The sequence below is a fragment of the Octopus sinensis genome, linkage group LG11 (genome assembly GCF_006345805.1).
Source record: "Octopus sinensis linkage group LG11, ASM634580v1, whole genome shotgun sequence".
Classification (NCBI taxonomy): Eukaryota; Metazoa; Mollusca; class Cephalopoda; order Octopoda; family Octopodidae; genus Octopus; species Octopus sinensis.
The window spans coordinates 35,989,326-36,001,110 of NC_043007.1; the positions used below are offsets into that span (position 1 = coordinate 35,989,326).

Genomic DNA, 11,785 nt, shown 5'->3' on the forward strand with positions numbered 1-11,785 from the left:
TCTATCTATCTATCTATCTATCTATCTATCTATCTATCTATCTATTAAAGGAAAAAAGAGAGCCACTTACTGTAATGTGCTTTCTTTTTGCATGGCACTATTGCCCAAGGTTCCCGTGGTCTTTTCCGTAGGCTTTTCTATCCGCAGACAAACCTAATCTGTTTTCCCTTTTTACATTTCTGTGATACACAATCCCTATTGATCGTCCCCACTTTTTTTTTCTCACGATCCCTTTTGATTGGAATTTGACACACTTTTTTTTCCTTCTCTTCTCCCCCCCCCAAACTCTACTTTGTACTTTATCCCTTCTGTGTTCAGCCCTACGTGGCCAATAAAGAAATCGATCTATCTATCTGTCTGTCTATCTATCTATGCTTACATACACAACTTCATATCTATTTATTATTATTGTTTTGTCCTGAGTTGGTTCCTAGACCTATGATCAAAGTCATTCCAGTAGTGACCATCACATTTTTTCCCCTTTCTATAGACAATGTATCATAAAAAACATTAATCTCTGTGTTCTTACTTTTATAAGGATAATGAGATGTGCTTTGAGAGATGTTTAACTATTATTTCCAGCAAGATGAATGGGCTTATAGTTTCACCTCTCACTGCCTTAACTGTTATTGTATTGTTGGTATCACTTTTGGCATAGTGGCTGTGGTAGTTGTTTTCTTGTGGTGTTTGTTGTGGTATAGATAGGTGTAATTGTTGTTATTGTGGTAGTATTTGTGTTGTTGCTGAGGTGGTAGTATCTGTGCCATTATTGTTGTGGTATGTGTAGTTATTGTGATCAATGTACTTTTGTTGTGGTGGTGATGGTATGTAGTGGTGGTATCTGTTCTAGTGATGTTTTGATGGTAGTGATGATAACTGTTGTTGGAGTGGTAGAGGTGGTGATATCTGTGTTGTTGTGGTAGTGGTAATTGTGATATCTCTGCTGGTGTAGTAGTGGTGATCGCTGTGTTGTTGTGGTGGTAATTGTGATGTCTGTGCTGTTGATGTGCTAGTAGTGGTGATATCCATGTGGTGGTGTAGTGATATCTGTGTTGTGGTAGTGGTAGTGTTGATATCTGTGCTGGTGGTGGTAGCAGTGATATCTGTCGTTGTTGTGAGGTAGTGGTGATATCTGTGTTGTTGTGGGGTAGTGGTGATATTTGTGTTGTGGTGATACTGTATTGTTGCAGTGGTAGTGGTGATACTGTATTGTTGTAGTGGTAGTGTTGATATCTGTGTTGTGGTGGTGGTAGTGAGGATATGTGTTGTTGTGGTAGTGGTTATACCTGTGTTGTTATTATGGTGGTGGTAGTAGTGATATCTGTGTTGTTGTGGTGGTGGTAGTGGTAGTATCTGCGTCGTTGTGGTGGTGGTAGTGGTGATATCTGTCGCTGTGGTGGCGGTAGTGGTGATATATATGTCGTTGTGGTGGTGATATCTGTGTTGTTGAGGTGTTGGTAGTGGTGATATCTGTGTTATTGTGGTGGTGGTATTGGTAATATCTGTGTTGTTGTGGTGATGGTAGTGGTGATATCTGTGCAGTGGTGGTGGTGACATTTGTGACTAGTGGTGATATCTGTTATGACATGTGCTGTACTATAACAATATAGTACTCCATCAATCAATAATTTCCAAACTTTTTAAAAATTAATAATTTAAAAACATTTCTTTATATTACTGTTTATTAAAATTTTTTTTTTAAACAGCCACCATAAAGACACCCCTGAAACCCTACCGGCAAATTTCGTCCTTTTGTTAAGGACCCTGCGTCACCATAACTGTTTTATTTCCTGTATAAAAATGATACATTGTTATAATTTGTCATTATATTGTTTTCAAAATATCAACGAAATAGTTAATAACTGTGGTTGTTATGGCATTGCTTCCGTTAGTTGTGATATACGTTGTTGAGGTAGTAAGTGATAATTAGTGATATCTGAGCTTGTTATTATGGTGATATCATAAAGTGCGTACGTGTGTGTGTTTGTGACAGTCTGTGTGTGAGTGTTTGTGTGCGTATTTGTGTCAGTGTGTGTAAAGGTGGTGGGAAGGCGGATATATCAAAAAATGAATAAATAAATAAATGACTCACGAAATTAACCAATGAAATGGCTAGAAATCATATTGAGACGATAGGAGGAGGCAGAGGAGAAAGCGACAGGACACATACATACACACACATACGCACACACACACGTGTATGTGTTAGTTATATAGTATTTATATGCTGCGCGTGCATTCCTGTTATTTATTTTTCTCTCGTGCTAGGACAGCAGGTACTGCTATTAATTTATCCGGAGGCTTACCACTGGATTTAGCAAGCTTTTTATTAATATACTGTACTGTTGCTACTACAATTACCTATTATCATCACCACCACCACCACTCTTATTATTACTATTGCTGAATGTGCGGGAAGGAAGGAGGTGGGACTTGACCTATCTTTTCTTGTGTACATATATATTTGTATATCAACACTCTTGAACTTAGTAGATTTGTTAAAATAACGTGTAGAAAGTTTGTTGTCAAGAAAGTGAAAGGAAAGATCTTCTTCCGTGTTGTTTTGTATCACGAGCTAAACTCAAAACAAAACTGTTTTCTTTTTTTATGATATTGCGAGAGAGAGAGAGAAATTTTATCTTATTTTTATATATAATATATAAATTCGTTCACACGGATTACTTTTATTGTTGAAATCATATTTAGAAATTCAATAACCACCACCAAAGTCAACATTGAAAATTACCTGATAATTTGTAAGTAGAAAAACCACTCCACTAAACAATTTGATGAATTCTGTGTGTGTGTATAAATATGTGTATATATATATATATATATATATATATATATATATGTTTAATCTACAAACTATATATTTCGTTGTCGATTATGGATTAAATGTTTATTCACTTTCAGACTTGTCTTTGAATTATTTTCTAAGTAACTAGAAATAGCTTTCTTTGAAGTTGTCACCTTCTGTAATATGTATGTGTACACACACACACACACACACATATATATATATATGTATATATATACATATATATATATATATATGTATATATATATATAATATATATATATATATATATGTGTGTGTGTGTGTGTACACATACATATTACAGAAGGTGACAACTTCAAAGAAAGCTATTTCTAGTTACTTAGAAAATAATTCAAAGACAAGTCTGAAAGTGAATAAACATTTAATCCATAATCGACAACGAAATATATAGTTTGTAGATTAAACATATATATATATATATATATATATATTATACTTGGAGACATGTAAAGGCTTAAAAAAGTTTGATATACACTTAAAAGAGAGAAAAAAAAAACATTGATTTCTCATCACGAAGAGAAAAAAAGGCTGTTTTATTATTTTTAAGAATTATTGGCGGAGTTATTATTTTTCTGCTTTAATATATTTTGTTTTAATTTGCGCGGTTCTGTTCCTTCTCTTACAAAAACATCCTCTTCGTTGATGGACTATTTTTCTAAACGTTTTATATGAAGTTCAGTCACAAATTGTTCAATTGCAAAGGTCATTTTTTTTTTACTTTTACGTTTTATTTAATTCTTAAATGACACTGTAATTACTTTTCTGAACAGAACACACACACACGTGTGTGTGGTCCTTGAACTACGGGGAGGTCGGTAATACTTGGAACAAGCTATAACGCAAGGCGACATCGCCACAAATAATTGTTATTGATGTTTGTGGAAACTATCGATTTCTGCTTTTGATAACTTTGGGCGAAGGTAAAGAATACGCACACCCAGTATTTAGGGGTTTAGGGTTAAGGTTACACTGAAAACGGTTGGTGTGCGTATTCTTTACCTCCGCTAACTTCGATATATATATAATGTATATACATGTATGTAAGAATAATTAAATACATCGTGTTTATAAAAGATAAACTTCGATAGTTTTCAGCCGATATTATAGGCCCAAACATCAATATATAATAGCTTTTAAACTTCTTAACTACCATTATTAACAGATTTAGCGAAGCACGTGTATATTTGTTTGCAAGCTTTTATTTAATGCGTACATACGCGTGTGTTTGTGTGTATAATAAAAATGGAACGAGACAAAACAATTTGCATTACTGTCAATTAGTCTATAATCATTTCTGTTTTTCATTAGTATTATTGAACTTTTCAATCTATTCCCCTCACATAGTTCACTGCTTTTGCAATAATTAATTAGTTCTGTGTATGTGTGTATATATATATATATATATATATATGGCTGTATGTGTATCTATACTATAATATATATATACACACACACACTGCTGCGAACAAGCTTTGGAAGGCTGCCTTTGTGACATTAAGTAGCATAGTTCAAGGCTTGCTCGACGTAAACAAATGTTGTCTCTAGGGATGTTGTTAGTGGCGGGGTCGTTTTCATGTTTTATCTGTACCACATACACGCTGAGATGGAAAATGTTCATCCCTTTTTCTGTCCGTGTGTGTGTTTGTCTGAGACTTTTTTTTTTCTGTCACCTAACAAAATATTTTCTTGTCTGTTGGGATTTTACGAAAAATATATTAAAGAAGAGAGAATGAGAGAAAGAAAAATTAGCATATATATACACATTGAGATGGAAAATGTTCATCACTATTTCAGTGTGTGTCAGGCTGGGACTTTTTTTTTTCGTCACACAACAATATTCTCATGTCTTTGTTGAGATTTTGGGAAAATATGATGTTAAGGAAGAGAGAGTGAGAGAAAGAAAGAAAAATGAAAGATTAAAGACCGACGTCTGGTAAAATTTTGTTAGTGTTTTTCCTGTGAGAAATATTGCGAAGAAAATAGAATTTCGTGTACGACTGCGCGCATTCACACACACACATGTACGTATATTTCTTTTGTTTCAGTAATTGTACAGCGGCCATACTGGGGCACCTTCTTGAAGGTTTTCATTCTGTTTCTGTCCATCAATTCCACAACCAATGGTACCTACCATGCTGTGGGACTGAACCCGAAATCATGCGGTTGGGAAGCAAGCTTGTTATCACTTAACTATTAGTTTACAGTCTTATAAATCTGTTTAGGATTTTTCTTTATATCTTCAAAACAGACTCAAAAACCAATAAACTCGTTAAATATATATTTATGCTGTGGAATCCGCTTATTAAAACCACGGACAATGTTATCAAATTGGGAAAGACTTACGCCCTAAAGTGATTACATTAAGCAGCATTCACGGTTTAACCCCACTTCTCTAAATTTTCCTCAGTACTTTTTTTTTTACTTTGTGAATGTTCTTGTCCTTTACACACACATACACATGTGTTTATAGACATAGATATATGTGTGTGTGTTTATAGGCTTACATACGGTTGGTTGTACAAACAGGAGAAAAAGTACTAAGTACACGAAGAAGTTATTCGAAGTTGATGACTTTCTTTACTCTGTCCAAGTTCAATTTTGAGCGGTCTTTTTCTTACCCCCCGCTTTTCTTTTTTTGTCGCACATGGCGAGTGACTCTGAGCTGTGACTGAGTAAAACCTTTTGCTTTTAAAAGAATAACAAATATATAGAATATAATCAGTGAGGCGTCGCATGTGCGTAGTGGATTTATATCGATTTCTGACAGGCACAACAAACAACACATCTGGGTCGTTGATTCAGGCTAACCAATAACTTAACTGGGTTCTTTTCTTTGAAAGGATGAAACTGTTGGAAAACTACGTATTTGTACACTTCAAATGCAGACAAAATATTTTCCAATACCTTTAATCTTTTACTTGTTTCAGTTATTGGAATGCGGCCATGCTGGGGCAATGCCTTTAATGGTTTTAGTTGAACAAATCGACCCCACTCCTTTTTAAAATGTCTTATACTTATCCTAGCGGTGTGTTTTTGTCGAATCAAGTTACGGGAACGTAAACAAACCAATATCGGTTGTCAAGCAGTGGGAATGGACACACACACATGCGCGGTTATGGTGATAACATGAAAAAATTGTCTTCCTTGGAATTTCTCACAATTCTTCCCTCTCTCGACTTTGTTTTTCTTCGCAGTTCCCTTTAAATTGCGTATTTTTAATCAAGTGAATTTGGTAGATTAAAACTAGAAGCCTGTCGTGTTGTATGCGTTTGTCCCTCAACAGCGCTTCACAATCGGTGTTGGTTTGTTCACGTCCTCATTACTCATCGGTTCGGCAAAAAGAAAGGTAGAATCAGACTTTAAGAATGAGTACTAGGGTCGATTTGTTCGACTAAACTCCTTCAAAGGCGATGCCTTCGCATGGCTGCTGTCCAATGACTGAAACAAAAAAATAATGGGATGTGATTTGAGAGATGTTTAGCTATTATTTCCAGCAGGCTCAGTGAGCTTATAGATTCTCCCCTCATTGTCTCAACTGGTATTGTGTTGTTAATTTTTGTATAGTGGTTCTGGTTGTTGTGATATTGTAAAAACGTGCCAAAAGTCTTCAACTGAATTAAAAACACAATGAGAAAGTGAAAGTTCACTATTGTATATACAGACTATTGTTTACATTTTAAATACGCATTACTTTCATTTTCTTGCTGGAGTATTCTGTTAACAGAAGTCAAAACCATTGACTCTGATTATGTGAATTTTATCAATTCTGAAAAGATGGACGGGAAAGTCGGGCCACGGTTGGATTCTTCAGTATTTATTTATTAGTTCTTGTTTGGCTCCAAGCTCAACGCTCATTCACCAAATCTATGTATGATCAAAGGTTTTGCAGCTGTGACCATCAGCTCATTGTTTTAGAGAGATATGTGTCTTTATTTAAGACGCTAAGGTGTGATTTGCCGGAGAATTGCATGCTATTTCTAGCTGGTGAATCAACCCCGTAAATACCTCTTTGTTGACTCAATACTGGCAGTATTGTAGAAATGAGCTTTGTGAAAATATGTGCGTGTATACATATATGTACTTGCGTGTGTGACTGTGGTAGTGTGTGTGTGTGTATGTATATATATATATATATATATATATATACACACACACACACACACACCACACACACACACACACACACACACACATGGGCCCAGTTTCAATGGAGTATGTGTTCCCTAGCTGGATGGAACGTCAGTCCATCGCAGCGTTACTCATTTTTGCCAGCTGAGTGGACTGTTTTGCTCAAGAACACAATACATCGCCTGGTCCAGGAATCGAAACTACAATCTTACGATCATGATGCTGACACCCTAACGACTAAGCCACGCGCCTCCACGCACGCACACACACACACACACAAATAAAAGAGAGAGGGGGCTTATAATATGTATGGTAGTTTATATCAAACTTTGTTACTATCCAGAAACTTTCCTCAATGTGTGCGCGCGCGCAACCAATAATCCTGACATGTTTTATTTTTCGTCTCGAAGAGCGTAGGTTCGAAACGTCAAAGACTTCCATTTTTCCTGAGTCTCAAACTAATACATCTGTTTGCTGTTCCCTCACCTGTCTCTGTCTTTTTGTTTTCTATACATTTGAACAATAGTCATCACGTCTTTGACTGTTCATGGTTTTCGTATGACTTGATAAGCTTTCTCCATACAAGTCGGTTTTTCGCTTGAGTTTGTCATTTACGATCAATTTCTTTTTGCAGTATCTTTGAATCTCAGGCTAGGACTTACATAGTTTCCTTTTCCTTTGTATCATTGGGAGCAAAAGTGTTGTGGGTGGAAGGGGGTCTGCTGTTGATGTGTTTCAACCAACGTAAATTTCTATCAATGAGGATACATAACACGACAGATGAGTTAACCTACTTTCATCTGACACGTGTTTCCCCAATAATAATATCCGTTATATAAGGAAAAACTTATAATAAGCAGATTACGTTATCAAATCATCATGCAAGGTTTCCTTTATATAATATGCCAAAATTTTAAACCGTTATTATTATTAATAATAATAATAATGAAATATGTGTAAGATGACTTAATTGAATAATTTACTCTTTACTCTTTTACCTGTTTCAGTCATTTGACTGGAGCCATGCTGGAGCACCGCCTTTAGTCGAGCAAATTGCTCCCAGGACTTATTCTTTGTAAGCCTGGTACTTATTCTATTGGTCTCTTTTGCTGAACCGCTAAGTTACGGGGATGTAAACACACTAGCATCGGCTGTCAAGTGATGTTGGGAGGACAAACACAGACACAAACATATACACACATATATATATATATATATATATACGACGGGCTTCTTTCAGTTTCTGTCTACCAAATCCACTCAAGGCTTTGGTCAGCCTGAGGCTGTAGTAGAAGACACTTGCCCAAGGTGCCATGCATTGGTACTGAACCCGGAACCATGTGGTTGATAAACAAGCTACTTACCACACAGCCACTCCTACGCCAATGTGGACAAATTCTTGTTTTTTTCTTTCATATGTAATCTGTAATTTATCTAACTCTGGAGATTGGTGAAAGGAATCTTGGACATCATAATACAAGTTATTGCAATTTTCTCTTTGGATGTATAAGAATACACGTAAAATTTTTGTTATCATACAATTGAAATTCCACGCATATATATATAGATGTATATTATAGTGCAACATGTATACGCATGGGTGTGTGGTAAAGAAGCCTCCTTCCAACCACATGATCCCATTGTGCGGCACTATCGGCATGTCTTCTGTTATAGCAAAGTGGATTTAATAGACGGAAACTGAAAGAAGCCCATTGTACTTGTGTGTGTGCTTGCATGAGTATTTGTGTCTGTCTCTACCACCACTTGGTGGCTGGTATTGGTCTGTTTACATCCCTCCAACTTAACGGTGCGGCAACAGGGATCGATAGAATGAGTGCCATGCTTAAAACATAAGTATTGGTGCTGATTGTGTCTGGGGAGAGTCATTTTCTTTTTGTGCTTTATAATGTAACACTCACCGGTAAAAATTCCACTTTTTTCTTATTTTTATTTTCCAAATATTTTCGTTGCGTCTTGCAACCTTTCCAATAGTTTTAACAGAATATACTCTTATAAAGAATCTTGCAAACCAAATTCAAAAACGAAATATTGGTGCTGATTTGTGTGATTAAACCCTTTGAGGTAGTGCCCCAGCATGACCGCAGTCTAATGACTGAGATGTATCTGTGCTGATTGCTGAGAAATATTGAAGACATAAAAAAGAAAAAAAAAGATTTTACTTAATGAATCAGCAGTTTAAATGTATGAGTTCATTTGCAAGGAATGCAGGAATATGGTTTGGTTTGTCTGTGAGGAATTTTCGTGAGGTAATGATGGGGGGTGGGTGGATAAATGGGTGAAAAAAAAAAATACGTGTGTGACAAAAATGCAAGTCACTGAAGAAATATGTCCTTTGTTGGTTTTAAATCGATGCTTCTATTTGATGTCATGAAATAGTTTTTCAGCTTGTTAGGATTGCTTAGCATCAGCACCACTTTGATCCAGCGAATCTTTCATGATCAAACTCTTTCTAGCCTTGACCGTTTTATTTTGTTGTTGTTGTTGTTGTTAAGACGGCAGGTGGCAGAATCGTTAGCATGCCAGGCAAAATGTTAAGTGACATTCTGTTTGTCCTTATGTTCTGAGTTGAAATTCTGCCGAGGTCGACTTTGCCTTTCATCCTTTCGGAGGGCGATAAAATAAGTACCAGTTACGCACTGGGGTTGATGCAATCAACTCATCCCTCTCTTCCAAAACTGCTGCCCTTGTGGCAAAATTTGAAACTATTATTATTATTATTATTATTGCAGTGTCTCTAAAAACATTCATTGTATAACTAATATGGTTTAATAAATAACCAATATAAATGTTAGTCGGTTGATTTCTCTGATCATGCTTTCTACAGATAGTATGAGGTACAGGCTGATTGTACATACTAGGCTTAGTAGCAGGCAATGAGTAAAAGAATGCTACACTCTAAGTGAAGGAAAGAATCGAAGAGACAGGAAGTGGATAAGAGGGAGTAAATGATAGTTATGGAAGGAGTTATACAAATGAGAAATTTGTTTTAATTTGATATAAAGTGATAGATTTTTTTGGCAAGTATTAAAAAATCCGAAGTAAAAAAAATAATTGTATGTATACCATTATTCTTGATGTACATTTGTTTCATCTATGGATAGACTTATGAACTCCTGTTCATCTTTTATTGAGACATGGTAAGTCGGGGTGTGATTTGATAGTGACTTTGGTTGCTATTCTACCAAGAAACTGTTGTTGCTTAGCCCCAGGTCATCTACAGTGGTGCAGGTTGTTGGAAAGAAAATTATTCTGCCTCTACGCTGTCATTGTTCAATCTTCCTGAAACTGTTACCCAAGCCTCTCTCATTGCATTACCTTCAAAGATAAAGTGTGTAATGTCATTGATTTACAAAGACGAAAAAGCAACAGTTTGGATTTACGACACTTTTGCATAATAGCAACAATATATATATATATATACACACACCTATTGTCCATGGTGGTGAAAATTATTTTACTTTCTGTATTCATACACACGTATGTAAGTGTGTGTGTGTGTATATATATATATATAATATATATATATATAAATACACATTCTTTTAACTGCTTTTACAACATGTATATTTTATATATATATATATATATATATATATAAATAAATACACATTCTTTTAACTGCTTTTACAACATACACATTCTTTTAACTGCTTTTACAACATGTATATTTTATATATATATATATATATATATATATATATATATATATATATTATATATATACATATATATATATATATATAATATACATGTTGTAAAAGCAGTTAAAAGAATGATTTGAATTTAGGATTATAAAAGCGAAGATATCAATGAGAGTTGACCTTGGGCTAAGCAGCAACAAGGCCGTAAACAGATGTACACAATCGTACTCCTCCGTGTATAAACACACACACAAAAGTACTTAAGCAAATGTACTTCAGTATGCAAACAAAAAGGACCGACACTATTTGTGTATCAACACATATACAGTTTATACACGCATTGTCTAATGTCTATACGCAACCTCACATACATCCAACCTAATATTTTACTTGTGCTTCTTGTGTATAAACATGAACACACGGCGAAATTATGTATAAAAGGCATGCATGTAGGTATTATCCAAGGAGAGTATGCAAAGACATCTTGCTTCACACGCACTTAGGCATTAATACACTCCATCATTGATGCACATAAAATGGTACAGAGACGAATTATCTCAGCGGATAATTTTGTTATCGCAGTGTGTTGCTGGAAGTTTTGAGGTGTATTTACAGCTGTTCTGTGTTTTTGTGGACCCCCCAAGGCAAGGAGCATTTTAATCCACCTGCTTTTACTCTGCATGACAATACTCCTGCCTACTTCAGAACCTAGTGGTTAACGATATAAATGTAATCTATTAACGATTAAAAGACCACAAGTGCATGCGTGCGTGTGTTGCTTTTGCTTTTTATAATGGTTTTTATGTACACATACATGCTTAATCTTTCAGTATATAAATATATCTCAGATGCAATAAAATGTGTTCAATATATGTAAGCGTATGTGTGTGTGTGAAAAATAATACAGCACACATGCACATCATCATCATCACCATTACCATTTTGATGTCTGTTTTCTGAAGCTTGCATGGCTCAGATGATATTTGTTGATGCAGATTTACTTTGGCACAAAGGACTGGAAACAAACAATGACACTTGTCTGATAGTGATGCTCATTTACACCCATTACTGAGCCTAGAACCAAGTAGTTGAGAAGCAAGCTTAATCTCTCAGCTATGTTTGCACTTATACACACACAGATAAATACATGCAT

The 11,785-nt window shown here is 35.4% G+C and overlaps 1 protein-coding gene across 1 annotated transcript in view; it reads left to right on the forward strand.

Moving 5' to 3' along the window:
- Window positions 1-2,189: 2,189 nt before the first annotated feature.
- LOC115217245 (putative deoxyribonuclease TATDN2) overlaps window positions 2,190-11,785 on the forward strand; it is a 30,326-nt gene continuing 20,730 nt past the window's right edge. Inside the window, exon 1 of the mRNA XM_029786887.2 lies at window positions 2,190-2,755. The gene's annotated coding sequence lies outside the window, so the exon portion shown is untranslated. The remainder of the gene's footprint in view (window positions 2,756-11,785) is intronic.